The following is a 17334-nucleotide window of genomic DNA, read 5'->3' as shown; positions in this document are numbered from 1 at the left end:
GGTGCTAGACTATGCTATTGCTTGAACTAATTACAAACTTACATGGTAATAACTTTTAATAATTATAATGAATTATTTACACGCATGAGTTATGCCAGGAAGAAATGGATGACAAAAATGAGGTTAGGAACTTAGGATCATAACAATTTTCGATCATAAAATAACACTAGTTAGTGCATATAGCGCTCCCATATAACCCTATTCGGAGCGTATAGTGAGGTGTTTGGGGTGTCCTCAGCAGTACCCTTTTCATTTCATGGACACCTACAACTACAAGTCTTAATTAACCTTATAATTCATCATCTTCTTTCTTTGTTTCTTGTCAAAAACAAGTTTTTCTTCCTCTCTAAATCACATCTCTGTCATTTGTTCAAACCAACACAAAATCCTAAATAACACCAATAACACGGGGGGAAAGTAGTAGGCTAGTATTTCATTATAAGACCTTTGTGTTATGTTCTACAATCTACCTACCAAATGTCGTGTTAGTAAATACAAGGTGTTCTAATTATAAAGATCCAATATTAGAAGCAATTTATGAATCAGTTTTATCTTTTTAATACATGGATTAATTAATAGGACTATAGGCTAAAAATATATTGAAACAATGTCACTAGTTTAAACAATGGTTTAGTCACCAGTTGTAATAAAACTTTAAAAGCAATTTTAGTGTGAATAAACAACTATTAGAAAATCGTGAGGGAAATCTCATAAATTCACACAAGTTATTGGTTTTATGCAAAAAGAGTTCCACATTAATGCTCACACCACTATTACACTGTTGCTCTTCTCAAAGCATGTCTTGAATGCATTAACTACAATGACCAACCCTAATGAATCACTACATTAGCCTATCATCAAATCATAATTCACAAATAAAACCGACTATTGCTTAAACAGGAATGGCGAATCTTGACTCAAGATACAGAAGGGGCCAAGAGAGTGATGGAGAGCCAGAATCATACACACACATGCTAATTAATAGTTCTTTTGCTGAATTGTTATGTTAGTCATTTTAGTGTCATGGTATGTTTTCCTGGGGAACAATAAAGCTAAATTTTAAAGTCAACGTGAGCCCTACTAAGATAACATAGTCTGATTAGAGTGAGGTAACGAGACTATTCAAATCATAGCGTACAATGGCCTAAACCCAAAAGAAAAGTCATTTTTTTTGTAATTGGAATTTACAAGAGTGTTTATAAAAATTTAACAATTATATTAAAATGGTTTATACAAGTTTAATTATTTGATCGATTTTTAAAGTAATTTTATTTTTAAATCCTAAATGTTTTGTGGGAGGAACCCTAACCAGTACACATCTTCTTTGACATGTCATTTTCATCACTTTTAACACATATACAGGTAGTGAAAAGTCCCTTTCATTGTTTTCACATTTTGCATTACAAGAAGACAAATAGCTCCAAGAGTTTATTCTCAATAATATCATATACTCATCCCTTCTTATGAATTTTGATTCTCTCACAATTATCAAAACGTTTAGAACTTTTGATAGATCTAGATTAGATATGTGAAACCCGGGCTCAATGGATATGCTCGGCTTTGGAATGAAGATATTAATCAAGGTAACTTATTTCCTCATTATCTGTCATATTAAATTATTAATATATTATATCCGGTTTGTTTTATCTATTCTTCACAAATTTCTAACTTGTAATTGGTTGACCATTTTTTTATGTAATTTTGTTTTGTACTAGGAAATGTTTTGAAAAATCTGGAAAATTTTTTTATAAATAAACAATGAAGAATCTGATACAATATTATTCTATTGACATTGCTGGTTTTTCATGACGTTTGTATATAAATTATTCCATTGTGCTTTCTATGCATTTTTTTTTTGTTTTTGGTTTCAGTCTAGTTTAATTTATAGTTACTTGGTTATAGTTCCATCTTATGTGATAGGGTTCGATCTTATGTTAATATCTAAACACCTACTCAAGCTTGGACCGATAAAAAGGTCGAAACGTGATTAGCTTTTATGAGCTCGAGCCTCAGATTAAGCTCGTTTAGTTATAGCTAAGCTCGTTTAGTTATAGCGCCCGGGATCTCGGGCTTCGTTTGGAAAGCTCGTTTAGGATTGTCGAGACTTGTGTGCTTTTAAATATTTCCTCTCTTGGACTTCAATGTATTAGTTTTACAATACACGACGGAGTTCAAATCAAACATTGGCTTGTTTAAGGTACAACACGAGCTCTAGCCAACCTTAGGCTTTTTAAAGATTTTTCTAAGTATATAATTTTTTTAAAAAATTTTAGGAATTAATTAAGAAATAATAAACGAGTCTAACCGGAGCTTGAAAACAACTCACAAGTAAAGCTCGAGCTTTAGAAAAATAGCTTGAAAAACAACTCACAAGTAAAGCTCGAGCTTTAGAAAAATAGTTTGAAACGAGTCGTTCTTATTTTTATGTATCTCACATATGAGTTTTGGACTTATTTTATACTATTTCATTCATTGGTACGGAGCTAAGACTACAACACGGCATTTTGACAATAATGATGTGACGTCAATCGTGATGATGAGCAACAATAATGATGTATTTCCAAGCTTCAAACATCTTAGATACAAACTTTGGCCCCGAGGTACGCTTGATTATTCTTCGTATAAATTCGTAAATGGCTTTCCATAAATGTGTAACAGTTTACGTGGAGCATTTTAAAAATATAAATTAAAAAAAGGCCTTGCAGCCACAAACAATGAATAAACCATACAACAAATAAAATAATTCAAGAAAAACCGCTTCCAAAAGGATATATAGTATTTTAGAATACCTAATGCTGATCTATAAATGTTTTCAAAGCCTAATTTTTAAAATCAATTACTCAACCGCTCTAAAAAGATTTGAATAGTCATTTCATTGGTTTGAATTAATATCTATTCAAACCCAAATTCCATTACATCATGGTTTCCATTAGGCATGTAATCAAGCCAAGCTGCTCGTGAGCTATTTAAAACTGTTTATCAAAAGAGTTCAAATCAAGCCGAGCTCAAATGAGCTCGAGCCTTAATGTAAGCTTGTTTAGTAAATGATGAGTCCGATCTAGAGCCGGATCATAAGCATAAACGAGCTAGATATTTATATAGTTTTTATTTTTCATGTTTAATATATTTTTTATAACAATTAATGGTATGTATGAAATTAAGATAATATCATCTAAATAATATTTATTGTCGTATAAAACTATAATAATAAACAAGAACATATAAAATATATAAATTAATTAAGAAATATAATAAGCGAGCCTAAGGGGGTGTTTGGGTGAGCTTCTATAACTTACTTATTTGGTTTTTGAAAAACAAAAGCATTTTTGAAAAACTCTAATTTAAAGCGTTTGAAGCAACTTTTTCAAAACACAAATAAGCAAATAAGCAAGTTTTAAAAACTTACCCAAACACCCCCTAACTCCATTTTGAATCCGATCTCAAGATTTAGATATAGAGCATGAAACTAGCTAAACCATTTTATTATGCCCTTAAATTGCCAATCAAATTCAATAGCATTCTAATATGATATTTCCTTGTAATGAAGGTGTATGCCGATCTTTTGGTGTCATTGCAGCCATCTTTTGATGTCATTGTAGCCATTGAATCTATCAACCATATGCATACAAAAAATATGATATCACTATCAGAGCAGCATCTAATCGATTGCGATAATCGAAAAGGAACATCGATAATTAAGTAAAGTTGATCACAAAGCTTCTTGGTTGCGTTGTAGAAAATACTGATATTTTGTACCAATCTAATCTCATCAGTCACTATCGTCATAACGAAAATGACTGTTGAAAAAAGCATGCCATGGAAACATGCTTGTCCTTGTTTATTTGGCAGAAAAAAGCATGTCATGGAAACATGCTTGTCCTTGTTTATTTGGCAAGCAGGTAAAAGAAGGTGTAAAATCCTACAAAGGTTTTAAGTTATATGAACATAGTTACATAGTTCATTACAAATAGATACCTGACGGCCGAAATGTTTACAAATGGGTCGATAGAAACCTTTGTGGTGGATTTTGGTAGTCATAAGGGGTTCGTTGCTAATATGATTTTCAAGTAAATCATTACAACAAGTTGAAACAGCTAAAAAGTTTTTGCACCGAAATTTTAATACTTTTAAGAACTTCCCTATGAGATATCATTTAAATACTTTGTTTAAGGCTTATGGTCCCTTTTTAAGAAAATATATCACTTGGTCATCTTGACCAATGAGTTTAATAAAATAATCTTGATTTTTAAACAATTTCTAAATCCACGAGTGTTTGAAAATTCTCTCATGATGCAACATATTTACTTTACTTGGAAAGGCTGAGAATAACAAGAAATTGATAAAAGTGAATACACCTTATCTTTTACCCTTATATTACTTTTTTAATAAACAGATACGATTATCTATATCTATATTACATATAAAATATTAGAATGACAAAATGGTAATTGATCACTTTTTTGTCTTTTTCCGGAGACGCCGCTTTTAATGCGGTATTTATGAGCACTGGCGCTTAACAACTTCTCCGGCCTCTCTACGGGCGATGATTGAGAAATGCCAATAAAATAAATTTCAATATTAACATACATTTAATTCTTCTGTTACTCCTATAACAATCGACTTCTTCAATTGAACAATTGAATGCGTCCATATGAAGCCATGCAACTTACAATTCCCTTTAATTCTGGATGTCTATTTAAAAGATGACACCCTAAAATCTTCCGTTGTTCTATCTCTAAATTCACCAAGAGCAATCCTCTCTCTAATTATAGTTACGGTATGTGTTTTGAGTCATTGATTCTTGTTTCGGTTTATGAACTGATTCCAATGGCTAATTAGTTCTTCATCAACCTGCCACTCCCCAGTTCGTCCTATCCGTTCCAGGTTAGTTATTAGCATCAAGTTGTCGTTTTTGCTCACGTGTTCTGTTCAATTTGAGCACCAATCCTAAATACTCCACTATTGATCTCGGTCACATCGACTTCTCCTAACGCAATCCAGGTTTGTCTTATATAATTTCATTACGTTGAATGGATACCCAATTCAGTAATCAAAGATGTTCTTAAAATTCATTTATCTCTAAATGAAAGGGGTTGAAGATGCAGAGACAAAGATTCAGTTTTTTTATTTTTTTGTTTTGTTTGATTACATATGTGAAGTATTGAATTCCAATAGTGTCTGTTGACATTTTTTTATGTCAAGTATTGAATTCCAATACTTATTTTATATGTATTGGTGAATAAGTTTTGTAACTATAACACTGACGTTCATTAAGGCCTTTGGATTGATGTTGTGTGAGCAATTTAAAAAGTTTTTAACAGACAGCTTATCCTCTATCTCTATGTCTTCATGTAACCGGTTATTGCATTGGTTTAGGGTCAGAAGGTTTATTGTTTGTCTGCTTTTAGCAATTAAATTTTTAGGGTATTTTTGTTGGTTTTTAAAGGAACTTATTGGATATGTATAGTGTGTCAACAATTTTGATTGATTTTTGGTGTCAACAAATAGATAGGTACATATGTAATTTGAATTATGGATGCATTTGTAATGATGCATTTTACTATTAATGTTTGGTATTGTATGTCGTTCGTTAATTTTGTTTATATTCTCTCTGTTATGTGCTTCTGGGTTGTTTCAGTTTTCTGTTAACCACTTCAGATCAGTTTTGCTTTGTTTATGGTCCAAATTTTTTTAACCACTTCACATCAATTTCAGTTTTCTATTAATTAACTTGTTTTTAATTAACATATTTTTGGTGTTTTTGTGGATACATACAGTTTATATTTGCCCTGATATCCGTTGTATTTGCTTAAGCTAAGGTTCTATATTGTTTGGTAATTTAGGGTTTACCCAAGTTTTTCTATTTGGCTATAGTCTAATGTTGTATTATTGGCTTTTACTTTTATTTGTTTATCTAGGCACCATTATGTAGTTTTATCATCTTTTTTTCGTTTTAAGACGTTTTTTATTTTTACTTTGAATTTCTTCATAACCCTTCACATAAGCAGTTCAGGTAACAAAAGAGGCCTGCCTGCCTGCTTACCCTACTTTTCCGTTTTCGTTTTGAGTCCAGTACTGTTAGAATATGAAAGATGCCAAAATTTATTTCAATGTATTTTTTCATTATTTGTTTTTTACTCCTTTTTATGACAATTTACAAAAACTTAAAAATACACATGATCAAAGTAATTTTCTGGTGATTTCAGACTATCATCATGCATTTGTTAAAACTAACAGGTTGTAAATGAGAATGTTGTAGTTTATGATTTCAGTGGGAAAGAAGTTGAATGTCATAGTTCAGTCGAGGACACAAGGCTTTAGAGGTTGTGGCTATACAGATGAACTGGTAAAGGCTTTAGCAGATGTGCATTGTGGCTATTTGTTATCATGGTGCAGCGGTGGTCTTGATACAACCAAAGAATGGTTCAGTGCTCATTCTGGGCAACAATCAACGGCTCATGCTTGCACGCTTGTTGCTTTCTAGACCAGATCTGGTTCTCTTGGATGAATCTACCAATACTTTAGTTGAAACAAACGAGCTACTTCTACTTTTTAGTTAAAATTATTACAGGTGATATTCTTAAAAATATGACCTTAAATGGTTGTTGTATTTGCTGGCAATCAGTTTAGTGAGAATCACATATTTTGAGGATTGTGATGGTTTAATGGTAGATGGATGAAAGCTGATTCAAAACCATTCTACTCAGCTGGTTCTTGCCCTTGTATAGACAAGTATATTATTTGTCACTTTAATAAGAGGCCAGATGGTGAGTTCATAAATTGGAGGGTGGCAGCTATTGGGATGTGATATCCCAAGGTAACCATAAATTAATTATGGTTACTGACTTACTCTGAATTGGCAACTTAATCTAATTACATGTTTATGTTATTAATCTTTTAAAAATCACATGTTGAATGCTAACTGTTATAAAATTTTTGTTTAGTGTATTGCATTATTAGAAATCTTTGACTAAATTGATTGTATATTGTTCAACAACAGGGCTTGTAAGGCATTGAGAACATCCCCCCCCCCCCCCCCCCCCCCCCCCCGGGTTATTTCTGTAACAAGAAGTTTATAATATTAATGTATATTTTCATACATATTGTTGTTGTTAATGTTATGAACCTATCCTCTAAATTTGATTCTCAAATGTTAAAGATTCACCTCATGTTTTGAAATTAAGCGGTATATAACTTTTAAACTTGTGATTATTAATCCACTACTATTAACTTTGTCATAAAGATTTATTACTATCAGTTTCAATTTGTTATGATGATATGACAGCTTGAGTGCAACCGACTTTTTTGGAACAACTATGATCTAAGAAAATGGTTTTGTCGGGGACTCTTCAAATAGGAACATGTGGGAATCACTTGTTTGCATACTCTGGGATTCTCTTAAAAGCAAGAAAGGTGTTTATGTGAGATTTATTACTATCGGTTTCAAACTTGCCAACATTTAACTTTAGATTATATTGGGTTTTAATGTATTTTAGCTCAATTCTTTATATAAATGAATTATCCGTAACATTATTGTTGTGAGTATGATTTTTTTTTTTATTTTAAGTTTTGGAATTTTTATACCAATTTGTAGGATAAAACTTTGAACATTTGACCTTGAAAGTAAAACTACTTTTGGACTTTGCGTAGTGAGTCAAAAAAATGGTTATAAACTGTGCAGGAGTGTAACTTCACGGTGGCATATTATACACTACTAATGGTTTTGGACTTGGTGATTTGGAATAATGCAAGTTAGAAACTTAGCGACCCATTCTTTACAAACGTACTTCTTAGTTCAAGTTTGATTGTATTTGTTCATTTGAGTTGGTCTTAAGGTTGGAAAATTAGTTTGAAAACTATGTACCATAGCGAATGACGGCACCCTAACAAATCAATGTTTGTTAACTTGATAAAAATAAAAAATTTAATATTTAACTATGCTTAATGTAGTTTTTAAGATAACGTTATATACATTTCTTGTTTTTTTTGTATCCTAAGCTACATCGGCTACAAATTTAACTATGCAAAATGCCGTTACTTTACCAACCAAATCCCCTTTGTGTCCCCGCAGCAAAGCGTTATATGTCTTCACAGTACCTTATACACTTCTTGACTTTTAACTGATTAGGTCATAAGAATTATATGAGCCGATATTGATAACCTGTAACATGTTGGAGCCCACAGTAATATGACAACTGGCATCATTAAGAAAAGGTATGCTACTCATTAACCTCATTGTTCAAAACTTTATCTGTTGTTAACTATGTGAATAAATGCCAAGAAAGAAAAACTTAAAATGCTCTAAAAGTTTTAGAAAAACTATTTCAGGTAGGATTTATAAATTGTTACTGCAAGTGATGTTGAAGATATAAACCACTCGAACATCAAAGAAGAAAAGTGCTACTGATATTCATGAAGATACAAACAACAATGATAGAAGCGATGATGAAGATTCGCCAAGAACACTCCAGTTGGTTTAGTCAAACCAGATTCAAAAACAGGATAAGTTATAAATATTCATCTTATTATTAGGTATACAAATAAATATTAAATATTGATAAACCATCAACTTAGAATAATACCGTAAACTTTATTTATGGTAAAATTTAATGAACGCATTATTACCCGTGTGTTGCAAGAAAACACGTCAAATGCATTACATATAGCACAAATCAAATCATATTTTCAATAAAGATTTCACCAAACGTCAATGTCAAACTCTACATTCATAATGATAATTTGGCTCTCAAGTGATTAATTTAAGGGAAAATTCTCAAAATAGACCATTTAGGAGAGAGAAACTAAAAAATAGCCCTAAATTTCAACATATTCCCAAAATAGCCATCTAATTTGGACTGAGTAGACGGGATCTGAAAAAATCCTCCGGCCAATAAAATTTAGACAAGTGTCAAAATCCGACGAGATTTTTAAAAATATTGGGAGACCAGTCCATATTTCCTATTAAAAGTTCTTGAAATTAAACAGTCTTGCCAGACGGTCTTTTAATGTTTCTTAACGGGTCCCCACAACTTCCAAAAACATGAGAAAATGTGCCTTCAAATTCAGTCTTTCAAGACGCATTTAGTGTGAATTTGTACCAATAAGACGAGTTTGTAGTTTATTTCTTATGTGTTTAAATTTGGTCTAGACCAACAAAATTTATTTATATTCCGTCTATACCGACAATATAGTATGAGATTCCGTCTTTTCCGACATGATCATCCAAAGAATATACATTAGTTATCTTCGTCATCTTCCACTTCATACCACCCTAAACCATCCTTTCATACCACTATAAACCTTATCTTCCACTTCAAAATTTTCAAGTAAGTGTCTTGAAAGACAAAGTTGAATGACACATTTTTCCATGAGTTTAAAATATATAGGGTCGAGATAAGAAACTTATATAACCCGTCTGGCAAGACAACTTTTTAATATAAAGATTTTGTGAAGAATATGGACGGGTACCACAATATTTTCTTCGTTCAAATTTTTCAAGTAAATGTCTTGAAAAACAAAGTTGAATAACACATTTTTCCATGAGTTTAAAATATATACGGTCGAGATAAGAAACTTATATAACCCGTTTAGCAAGACAACTTTTTAATATAAAGATTTTGTGAAGAATATGGACGGGTACCACAATATTTTCAAAAATATGATCCCCGTCGTTCAAAATTTTCAAGTAAGGGTCTTGAAAGACAAAGTTTAATGGCACATTTTTCCATGAGTTTAAAATATATAGGGTCGAGATAAGAAACTTATATAACCCGTCTGGCAAGAACGCTTTGGAATATAAATTTTAGTTCAAAAATATGGAGGGATCCCTCAATATTTATAAATTTATCTTATTGGTACAAATTCACCCTAAATGCATCTTGAAAGACTGAATTTGAAGACACATTTTCCCATGTTTTTGAAAGTTATGGGGACCCGTTATGAAACATTAAAAGACCTTCTGGCAAAACTGTTTAATTTCAAGAACTTTTAATAGGAAATATGGATTGGTTCTCCAATATTTTTAAAAATCTCGTCGGATTTTGACACTTGTCTAAATTTTATTGGCCGGAGGATTTTTTTTCAGATCTCGTCTACTCAGTCCAAATTAGATGGGCTATTTTGCGAATATGTTGAAATTTAAAGCTATTTTTCACTTTCTCTCTCTAAAAAAGGGATATTTTGAGAATTTTCCCTTAATTTAATTGTTGGATTGAATTAGAATGCCATGGAAAAGTTAGATGCAGAGATGTTTGATTACCTTTAGTAAGTTATTAGCCTCTCTAAACATGTATTGATCATCTTGATTTACCTCCTGGTTTAGGGTTAGGTGGCAAATGCAAAGGGCTTCGCTTAGATTTTTTTTTTGTTACTTTTTTTATATAATTTCTGAAACTTAAATCTAAACATAGATGATTTGTATTTCTTAAGAAAGCATAGATTTAGCATGCATCAAGAAGCTTGTAATAAATCTAAGTTTTTAAATCTTATAGTATATACCCAATTTTTGAACAAATTTAGCATAGCCATAATACTTTGTTATAAAACATAGAATGGCTAGATTTTCAATACCCAGGTGACACATGCATTACAGTATTTCGTGATTAAAAGATTTATATACTTAGAGATGTTAGAGGGATATCGCGACCATTAAGCGTTGCTTTTTGTAGGTTCCTAGCCGGATTTACACGGAAATATCTCGTAGTACGTAGGTGCGGAATCCCTACGTAAGACGATACGAGCGTAGGATGCGATATACGTTAAACCCAAGTACAAATACACGTTACAATACTCAAAAGACACGTTGTATTACAACTCCTTTAACACGTGATATGCCAATCACAATTACACGTTCTCGAAAACTTATCAAAAACTTAACAATACAAGCCGTAAGCCAAGAATATAAAGCATTCGACAACTTCGCCTAACATGCTAGGCGAAGTTGTCAATAACTTCGCTTGTTCCACAAGTTCGCTTATATTAGGCGAACTTGTGAGACAACCTATACAAACCAAAACCAAACATACTAACACGATTACAGACACTAGATATTGAACTACTGACATAATGTACCAACAGACTCCCCCTTGGCAGTAGCTTCATATCTTTAACTTCAATCACGTGTCTTGTAATCCCAAAATCTTGTCTCTCCCGTCTGCAAGCATGAACTCTTTCTCTAATACAAACAGAAACGACTCTCTGGTATTTCTTGGCTTCTTCTTTCCATGTCGGAATATAGAATATCTTTTTCTCGTTTAACACATGCAAGTCAGCTTGAGACAAATTCACCAAGTTCATAGGATCATACACTCTCAGCAACTCTTGTTCATCTTCATCCTCCATTACCGCTTCAGCTGTTTCACTATCGACATACCACCATTTCAGATTCTTTAAGACATCCTTGGGCATTTGTTTCATCGGCACTTCTTTTAAACACCGGATCGGCTTATACTTCATTATCATCCAAGGTTTGCCATCAGCTCTCATTCCTCTGTCTTTATCTTCAATGAGCTTTCCTTTCTGCGGTTTTAACAATTCGAACTTTTTATCTTTTATACTTTCTTTCCAAACGATCTTCCCAATAATCCTAGCCATATTATCATCACTTCTGTTTATCAACCCCAACTTGGCTAAATCCTTCACCTCACACTCCGGCAAGGTATTCAACGATCTCAACAACCTTTTGAAGTACTGAACTCCGTCAAAACGTTTAATCACAAATAGCCTCAACTGCTCATCATATAACCAGCTAATAATCCCCTTTTTCGATTCAGCATACCCTTTGATGTTGTAACTCTTCTTGAACATAGTAGGAACAGCTGGTTTCTTTGTCTTTACGAACCATTGAGCGTATTCTTCTTTCCATTTCGGCTACTCTTCCCATTCAGTCTCATCACTTCCCATATCATGACCCACATTTGTCTTATCAACTTCCGGAATCTCATGCTCAACATTTTCCTCCACAATCTCTCCTTCTTCAATCTCACTATCAATTACAATGTCAGCCCCAATCTTCTCAATCTCCTCAACCGGTAACACATCATCATCTCCCACAGTATCATCATCCAACATCTCCTCAACATCCACTACCACCACATCATCACCCCCTGATTCACCAGTTGCACCAGCTGACTCCCCCTGAGATGTGGAAGTCCCAAGAGTTTGTTCCGTTCTTGGCAACTCACCACCTGCACCTTTTGATGCATTGGGATCATCGTCTCGATCATTCCTCTTCTTCGTCCTCAACTCATTGCCTTTGCAACTCGTCTCCCCCTGAGATGCCAAGAACTGTTTCAAGGCATCAAAAAGTTTACCGTGCTCAATCAGGAGGGACGACTGAATCTGATTCTCTGCAACAAGGCGCTGAATAGCGTGAGTCTGGATCAGATTTATTCTTGACTGTTCTGCCACGACCCTTTCAAGAGCTGCTATTCTGTCCGAGTCAGATAAAGTTGAATCAAAATCAAAACTCATATGAGAGGTGTCTTGAGCATATGGTGAAGGGATTCCCAAAGTAGCAGGAACATCAAAAACAGGCTGATAAGTAACCGCAGGTGGTATCGTAACAGATAACCCCGTGGTGGCAACTACAGCCGACTCAACAAATCTTGCCACAACCTCTGATGGAGTAAGAGTAGGAGGTGGCAAGGAAACAATTTTTGAAGTCGTAAACTGAAAAGTTGTGGGTGGAGTGCCAAATGAAGATGAGGTAGATACCACGGGAACATCCGAGGTAATTGGTCATGTCACAGGCATGGATGCGGGGACCATAGTCATACCAGATAGAGCAGGTGGAGAGAAACGAACCACCCTCGAGCTTTCACCAGCTCCCGATCCTTCACCCGTTCTTGCCCTTTTCGATCGACGAACCAACCGATCTAACTCCTCCTCAAAATCAGATTCACTATCATCAGTATCTTTCTTTCTTTTTCCATGAATCCTCTCTTGGGCGACCAGTATCTGTCTTGCTTCAGCAACATCATCGGCTGAGGAGTCAGAATCGGTTCTTTCAGAATCAGCTATAGTCGTAGCTACCAACGGCACATCCATACCAGAAACCTGTGCAACTGAGACCTGAACCTCTTCCTCAGGATCAACTCGTTCCATGTCAAAAAATCCTTGGCCACCAAAAGCAGCTTCAAGGTCTACGTGTTCCTCCGGTGCCACAACAGGAGCAACAGGCAATGCTTGCTGTACCACAGGTGGTGGTTGGGAAACAACAGCCTGCTGTGGTGCCGGATCCCGAAACTCGTCCCCTCGAGGAGCAACATACGCCGGGTTGATCAAATAACCAAAAAGCGGAGTATGTCGTGGACGGAGCTCTGGTTTACTTCGAGCACTCGACGCTCTGCACTGTGCGAATATCCTCTTGCTGACACTCTCTACATAACGAATCGGACGGCGCTGAGGTAGCGTAGGGGCAACATGATTCAAGATCATTTGTAGAAACCTTGGATACATCAAGAATCTTTCACGAGCCACGGCACGTCTCTGACGGTCTATCTCATAGAACACCATCTGACTGAAGCCGTAACGCTTGTTGTAAGTCAGTGCTGTCATTGCCGATTGCATTGTCGCACCCATACCGTCCGTTCCAGCCTTACGACCCGACATACATACGATCATCACGTGCATTAGAAAGCGCCAGTGATCCAACAAAAATCCCTTGCGCCTCTGTGTGTCACCCAATGGACCAGAATAGCCCATTCTTAAATACGCACCATCTCTGAATGGAGCAACAAAGTCAGTAGGATTATCTCTCGTTTCGTTCCCAAACTGCAAGGCAACCCTTATCTGCTCAGAAGAGAACTGCACCACTTGATTGTTAACTGTGGCGCGCATGACTGGCGGCTCGACTCTACAATCGTATTCAACCGTCTGCCAGAAGTCTTCTATGTTCGGCAGAGAAATGGGCAGAGTTGTAGTAATAGCATGGAAGATACGCGGGCGAATGAGAAAAGTGATGATCTCGCGATAATCCTCCACACCGCTAGCATCCGGGTCCAGTATTATGTACATATTGTGCCCCGGAAAGAACTGACGGTTGTTATCACCACCTTCGTCACCACCAGCACCACCGGCTCCTGCTACAGCTGCCATATCTGCATAACAAACGGACTAAGTTATAAAATCGTCAAAGTAGATCATAACTTCGCCTATTACCATGAGCGAAGTTAAGATAAACTTTAGTGTGCAGGCGAAGTTAGACATAGGGCGAAGTTGAGCACAACTTCGCCTATACAATAACTTCGCCTGAAAACAGATTAACTTTTAAATAAGATGTAAAGCATCAGGCGAAGTTAAACCTAAGGCGAAGTTAAGGATAACTTTGCCTAACCATAACTTCGCCCCTGATTATTTAAACATTAAAGCAGCAGGCGAAGTTAAGCCTAACTCAACTTCGCCTAAACGATAACTTCGCCTGAACTGAAACGGAAAAGGTTTAGAAGGCCACTCGATGCTTGTTTGGTGAATTTGGTGATTGTGGACAATAAAAACATGTAATTAACGAGATCTAGACGATCAAGTTGGTTACGAACACGTTAAAACGAGCTTGAAAAGTGGGTGTTTAAAGTTTGCATGAACGAGGTCTCAAATCGGACCAAAACGACATCTGATTAAACGACATTGACACAAAATGTAAGTCTCTCGACCCAACACACCTTAACACGGATTAAAACGGAGATAAACAACAAGTTTTTATTCGAGAGTTAACTTCGCCGAGGTTGATTAGAGTATAAGTTCGCCTGTTTATAAGAATATGAAAGAGTTTGACTGAGTTGACCTTTATATACGTTTGACTTATACAGGCGAAGTTAGGGTTAACTTCGCTTACCCCTTAACTTCGACTGTTAAGCAACTTCGCTTAATATGGAAATTTACATATCAGTCCCTTATAGAATTGAACATTATACGATTGTCTTCTAAAACATCCTTTAACGATTTAAATGTCACGATCAAAGACCAAGTAACCAAGTTTTCAACCATAAAACCAAATATGCAAGAAAATTTTAGTAATTAAGTACACGGGATCAAATTCCAGTCTTGACAGGGACTAGCATGTTTTAGAAAACTTCCGAACAGGAATCATACTAGTTAAGTGACTGTCACATAGATCCATGTTCAGCGGCATTATGACTTAAAGAAACAGGTTGTAAGCAGGTAAACAACTTAGTATGGTTTTCATCGCTTCTGTGATACGGATTAGGTACAATTAAGCTCACAATTTAACTGGACAACACTTCAGAGAAGTGATGTCTCCTATCTATTCTCAAAGCGTATTTGGTTTTCCCCAAGTCACCCCGAGTTGACCTCGACCCGTGGTGTCTGATTAAACAGTAAGTACATCTGATCTTTAGAGTCTTCATCCCGTTCTCTTTCTTGCCTCTTGATTGATAAGTATAAAATAATAGGCTTCAGAAGGCTTAACATCATCATTTTTTTTAAATAATGAAGATTTACAGAGCTTCAAACAGTAGACTACTGCAAGTCCCGAATCTGGATCACTGCAGGTACTTGACACACTATCTTCTCGAAAATCAGAACACTCACGGGCTCGTGTATGACTGGGTAATCACTTTTCTGCCTATCATTCGGAAAGATGTATATGGAGAGATACACAACTCTTAATGAGTCTTCCCTTTAAATCGAGAAGATTTAGTTAGTATCACTTTAACTTTTACGCACCATAAGAAGCTACCATAACATACAATGACTGTTCTAGAGTCTTTTAGGCCTAATAACTTCACTAGTTAAGCACACAGAAATAGTTTGTGTATCATTTTCCAGGGTTTGATCAATTTTCTTGTAAACATAGTATTGAAACTTCTTACGAAGTTATAGACTTGATAAATTATTTCATTTCCCTAAAAAAATTTAAATTCTATCGCCCCGATCAAGTCAAAGTCTCCCGGTAAACGGATATCCTGAAGATCCAATGGATCAGCTGGACCGACCACATACGAATATGTGTGCTTCTAACTAAGTATGAACGACTATTTTTCAGCGAAAGAATAAAAACACATCATACACCGCCCCGGTCACTTTCAGTCATCTGATTAATGGCTATCCTCATAATCTACTGGTAGAAGTGAGGACCAAACACATCCGAAGATATGTCCTTCAAACTGAAGCAACCGACATAATTCTAAGCGATAGTGACGTTTTTTTTTTTACTCAAAAACGAAAAATACGGTTACTCGGGATTGATCATCCCATTAAGCTCAACAAGATTTTGAAAACGAGTTCGGTCAAATGCTTTAGTAAAAAGATCGGCGAAATTATCTAACGAATCAACTTTTTCGAGCACTATTAATTTCTTCTCAGCACAATCCCGTATAAAATGATGACGAATGTCAATGTGTTTAGTTTTGCTATGCTTTACGGGATTATTAGTTACTGAGATTGCAGCCGTGTTATCAATGCAAATAGGAGTTTGAGTGAAATTCAGACCGTAATCGCGCAATTGCTGTTGTATCCAAAGAACCTGGGAGCAGCAGTTAGATGCTGCCATGTACTCTGCTTCGCAGGTGGAAATGGCTACAGAGGTCTGCTTCTTGCACTGCCACGAAACCAATCTTCCTCCTTGAAACTGACATCCACCGGTTGTCGACTTCCTGTTCTGATTGAAACCTCCATAGTCAGAATCTGTATAAGCGACCAAATCCAAGTCTCCCCCTTTCGTGTACTACAAACCCAGCTTAGGCTTGCCTTTGAGATACCGCAGTATTCTCTTCACTCCCTTCATGTGAGATTCCTTTGGGCTTGCTTGAAATCGAGGACAAAGACAAACTGCAAACATAATATCAGGTCTAGATGCAGTTAAATACATTAAAGATCCTATAATTGCTCGATATTGGGTGGGGTCCACGTCTTCATCACTGTCCGAATCAGCACCCAGTTTGTGGTTAACGCAAACCGGAGTATCAAATGGAGTGCTGTCCTCCATCTTGAAGCGTTTGAGAACGTCTTGGACATATTTAGTTTGATGGATGAACATCCCATCTTTCTTCTGATCAACCTGCAATCCTAAAAAGAAAGTTAATTCACCCATTGCACTCATTTCAAACCTCTTTTTCATGACTTTTTCAAACTCCTGACACATGACGACTTTTGATGCAGCAAATATGATGTCGTCCACGTAGACTTGAACTAGTAGAAAATCTCGCCCTTTTCTCTTGACAAACAGCGTGCTGTCGATCTTTCCTCTTTCGAACCCATTCTCAAGTAAGTAATCTGATAAGGTTGCGTACCAGGCACGAGGGGCCTGATGTAGTCCATATAGCGCTTTACTCAGCTTGTACACATGATCAGGAAAGTCAGGGTCAGGAAAACCCG

Source organism: Bidens hawaiensis, unplaced genomic scaffold (assembly GCF_021521415.1).
Source record: "Bidens hawaiensis isolate Kalapana, Puna unplaced genomic scaffold, B.hawaiensis_p1.1 tig00060258_1, whole genome shotgun sequence".
NCBI classification, from domain to species: Eukaryota; Viridiplantae; Streptophyta; class Magnoliopsida; order Asterales; family Asteraceae; genus Bidens; species Bidens hawaiensis.
This window is presented reverse-complemented; position numbering follows the sequence as displayed.